Source organism: Orbicella faveolata, unplaced genomic scaffold (assembly GCF_042242905.1).
Source record: "Orbicella faveolata isolate gen_17 unplaced genomic scaffold, um_ofav_v1 contig_2, whole genome shotgun sequence".
NCBI lineage: Eukaryota > Metazoa > Cnidaria > Anthozoa > Scleractinia > Merulinidae > Orbicella > Orbicella faveolata.
The window spans coordinates 6,274,547-6,279,524 of record NW_028301547.1 but is presented as its reverse complement, the minus strand read 5'-3'; the positions used below and the strand labels follow the sequence as shown (position 1 = coordinate 6,279,524).

Sequence of the window (4,978 nt, the reverse complement as noted above, 5' to 3'; positions counted from 1 at the left end):
ACCATGATTTGGCACCCAAGATAAAATCGCTTGCATTATTAGACTCGGGCTTTCCCACGGAAGCCCTAGTTATTAGATTACAGCCCGCGCACATACCATGGCTCTTGGTTCGGTCCATGTAAATGCATTATGATGTAACAACATTTATCGAAGATTAGGGTACAGAAACCATAAAGAAAATGTAGAATTGAGTCAACCATTCCATTTGCGATAAAGATGAACAACGTCTCAAATCATGAGAGGAATATCTCTCTTGTCTCTTAGGACCGGGGAGAAGTTTGTCCCATACAGACCGAACAGCGTTATGTTCAGGTACTTGGGGCGGATAAAGGATTTTAGAAAAGGGGATTCAACATATGGACCGTCCAAGGCTGTCCCTTGTCGGGGTACCGGTGGCAACCTTCCCCGGAAAATATTTAATACTGAGGTCCTCGGAAATGGGATTTCCGGCATTCTCAGGCCAAGTCAGGGTATATAATGTCGTGTTGCTTTTTAATTTAGGGGTCTGATCGAGGCCCCCGAGCCGCTCATTCCCAGTAGATCCGCCCCAAGGTACAATTGTTTTAACAAATAGTTCACAATTTTGTCATTAAATTATTTGTAATTAACTAGAAGTTGTCACCAAGAGTGCAAATATTGTAGCACATTCTACTAATTTTTGTCTTTGAACCATGTTTTTCATACGATTTTATACTCTATGAGAGACAGTGACACGTAACACAGTATGTTAGCTTATGCTTGGACTTTTATTTTATTGTTTAGGCCGCACTTAGTCGCCCGAATTTAAAGTTTAGTTAATAACAGCACATTAATCACTAAGTATGAGGCTTGTCTAACGGATACAGAGATCATGAAATGTTATGAATTTCACATCGCTTTATTTCAGACGTCCAAAGTTGGGCGGGCTAGCCAGCTACCAACACCAGCTTCCACTGCGATTATCTACAAAATAAGTAAAATACTACAATGAGTATCTCTAGAACACCATTGTCCAAAAAAGACGCGTATTGAAATCACAGTTATTTAGCCTCTTTACTAAGCCTGGTTTTCCCTACGACATAAGCACAAGCAAGTGCATAAGCATAACGATATCGAGGACTCCCAAAACACAAGCACTTTCGCTCGTTAAATTTGGATAGTTCCCTTATTTTCGGTTTCATAACTCCTTCATACAGTAAAACAAGATGGCAGAGGATGTTTATGCTTTTGCTTATTGATACAGCAGCGCTTTCTCACAAGCACAAGAAGAACAAGCGTTTTTGTTCTGCTTGCGCTTATACTTGTGCTTGTTCTTGTATTGTGCGCGTCCTCACAACTGAGTGCTCGTGCTTATACTTTTCTTGTGAGCATTCTCACTACCATTACACTTATGTTTCTGTTTATGCTTATGTCGTATTTAAAAGTTTGTGAGTTTCTACATGCAGGAAAGAGGAATTTTTTATATATATCTCCAGTAACCACTGTTCTATTTTATTTCTAATGTTAGCCCTTGGTCAAGGCAAAAATTGCTCCTCTGGCGACTGAATTTAGTAATACCTTATCATGTTGATGAATATAGCTAAGGGCTTTGTCATGAATTCGCTATGTTTTTTAATAGTTAATCAACCTTTTATTTTTCACTTTAAGCTACCTTTAAATCATTTAGCCCACAATTTTCCTTTCCTGCTTTTGATGTAAGACTCATTAGCGGTAAACGAGGTTTTCCAATAAGGAGTTGGTCAGAAGAATTTTCCCCGTCTCAGTCTCAACACAAATTTTGGAAATCCAACTAACATCGAGACGAGGATAGGAGGGATCTTGGGGGAGGGTGCCTAGAAAATTTAAGGCGGCTCTGAACCCCATGTAAAAACTTTTTTTTAAGCTTTGCCAAAACTTGCGTCTTATCATGCTTATCAAAAGTTGATAATATAAAAAAAAATTTACTGTGCCGGTTTTGAATTATAAGCCTAAAGCTGTAATCAAGGGTGTTTTTAGGAGGTCATACTGTTGCTATGGTAACTTATTGTGTCACGAAAATGATAACAACGTGTTCATCAATGATTGGACAGTTTTTTGGTACCATGATTGTAGCATCAAGTGATAAAGAGTGGTTAGAACGACCCATCAAAATCTAAGTAGTGGAAAGTGTTTTGAGCCACCTCAAGTAGCTTATCTGTAGCTACAGTTTGTGTGGGACGCTCGGGACGAACTGACCTTGGAGGGTTAAAGATCTTTAGAATCCTAACCCAAACACTTTCACTTTCAGAAGTGAACTATTAAGCTCTCTAAACAACCAATATAAACTAAAGTTTAAAGAACAAGAAACCTAATCAGGATCTTTGTGGGAGGTACAGACCAAGGCCAGCAGACAAACCCAAACATGAACATCGATGGGACAGCAGTGTTCGGAGCTTGACTCACTCTGGGGGCAGTCGCGCTCTAGAACCACAAGACTAACATCGTGGCTACAAAATGATAAAAAGTGATGATCTCAAACCAAAAACATTAAATTCTATACAAGTCATTGAGCTTCATAAATCAAACGTACAGCAGAATCTTCCAAGGGAAAAGAAAACTGATTTGAAAAATCGGGGGTAAAATTATAATGTTCGACTGTGAAGGAGGCAAACGAATTTTAGTTCGTGAGGTTAACGTAACTTGTGATATAAATTCTTACTTGCGGCAGCATAACTCTGTATCTAGTGGACAGAAGAACTGATGATCCATGTTAATCGGGAAGGTTGATGGACATTTTTTGGCAGCCACGCAAGTGTAGTCTGTCCTAATCACTGGGCAATCCCTGTGACGTACCTCACCTAGAAAATAATTTCTGTAACATTTTTATCGATTGAAATAAGGGCATAAAATATTTCAGACCTTCCATAGGATTTCACTGGTCATCATTAAAGTATTGACCGCTTGCTCTTCTATTCCTAACACGGAACGTATCTAGTTTATTTTCTCCCAATCTTAACTCACATTAGTAGAGTTTGACTAGTATACCAAAACAAATTTGTCATCGATAGTCTGTTTCACATTTCTAACACTGTGTTACATTACACTGCTAAAGCTTGTAGGCTACACTACACAGAGGGGCAAAAACGACACAAAGAACAGAAAATTAAACAAAAACAAAAAACAAAACAAGAAACATGAGTTCTGCTCGTATATCAACACAAATTTGTTCTCGATGGTCTACTACGCATTTCTTACCTTGTGGGTGTCCGGACAACTGAGCATGCGCAGTGATGCCCAAGATAACCAGCAACATGAACAGATGAATCTTCAGAGCCATGACTGAACTGCAACAGAAGATCGATGGACCGTACCCTTAGTTCCGAGTTAACCTTTCCCTCTGTTTCAGAGAGAATCATTGTGAAAAACTCCATGAAAACGAATAGATCTGTAGGTACAATATATCGTCATATGGATGGTTTTGCACGTCTCGCTCAGTCCAATACTTTAGAAATATTGGACTGGAAATGGAGCAATCGGATTGGTTAATTTTTAATATTCATTATTGGCACTCTGAAGTAACTTAGTGGGTAATAAAGTGGGATTTTGGCTAAGCGCCTCTTTTTGGTCCTTTTGGACCGGGACGAAGTAACTGAGCAAAAAAGAGAACGGGGCCATTTTCCAGCCGTCTTCACCGAACAAGCGTGAGTGATGAAGGTTTTTTTACATGTGCGGGACACTGCAAGCAATCACTCCAGAATTTTCAAATTTTCAAACGTTTGGGTCCACACTGATATGGTTGTATATGATCGCTATTGTTTGATTGCACAATTTTCTCGTTCCAATTAAGGTGGGATATTTAAATATTAAAATGGTTCTTTGACCGGGATTGGATGGAGAGAGAAGGCCAAAATTACCCCCGGAGTTTGATTGGAGGGTATACATGGCGTGTAACGTATACCAAAAAAGAGTATTAAAAGTGTTCGCTTTAGGCCCAGGTCAGACGTCGAACTTCACATGAGACGAACTAAATTGCAATCTGAGTTGATCCGAACGGGTAAAACTCGACCGTTGGGTCCAATGTGGAACTTAAATTGAATTTGAATCCACCAAGAAGTGTTTGGTCGATCCAAATTAACTCGGAGGAACTCAGTTGAGTCAAATGTCGAGCTTATCCTGAACCTAACTCTCTAAGTTTAGCACGTCTGCGACTTCATCTACATTTATTGAGTCAGCAGAAACTATATACAGTTATCACGATAACTTCAACATAAGAATTATAAAATAGAGCTAATTTAAAACGTCAATAATAATTCATAAAGGCAATACAAAAATATGAATGTTTAATGAATGTCTTTAAATTTAATAAAGACAGGGCCAAAATTTACAGCCGATTTTCTCATGAAAAATAATAATAAACCCAAGGATTATTCTACAAATCAGTAGATGTACTACAAACGTTTTTAGAAGCTGTTCAAAAACACTCGTAGCATGTGTTTTTATCGGGTTTACAACATTCGGGTATGCCTCGTGTTTTAAATCCGATAAAACAGTGCTGCTCGTTTTTTTAAACATTTTCTTAAATATCGAATGTAATAGAAAACTACTCAAGTTCGACGTTTGACCTGGGCCTTACTGCAGTCGAATGTAAATAAAGATGCCGTCTTAATTAAAAGAAAGTCCCGAAATCCGTCATCCTTGCCCTGGCATTACACCTAGTGTGTAAGCGATTTCAAAGATGTTGCTTTGAAAATATAAATTTCAGGACATATTGTGACAGATTTTGAAATCAAAGTTGCTGTAAGTAAGATTTTCCTCCTTGTATTACTCTGTGGGAGCGGGAATCACTGATTTAGTCACTTTCGTAACCTTGCAAATTTAAACACATCGAAGCCACGACATTGTCTCAATCCTAGACTGATTGAAAAATGTATATTCTGATATAGGTCCTCTCTTGGTCAGTAATTTTTTTTTATTTTTCTGTTTCCTGCCATTTAATAAACTACTCAGTAACCCATGCATCTTGCTCGGGCCTGATTGGGAA

The 4,978-nt window shown here is 38.5% G+C and overlaps 1 long non-coding RNA gene across 1 annotated transcript; it reads right to left on the bottom strand.

Moving 5' to 3' along the window:
• Window positions 1-727: 727 nt before the first annotated feature.
• On the bottom strand, window positions 728-2,860 carry LOC149111710 (uncharacterized). Its single transcript, XR_016207006.1, has 2 exons — window positions 2,657-2,860; window positions 728-942 (listed from the first exon to the last, which is right to left on the bottom strand). It is a non-coding gene; the product is annotated as an uncharacterized LOC149111710 (long non-coding RNA).
• Between the last annotated feature and the right edge of the window lie 2,118 nt (window positions 2,861-4,978).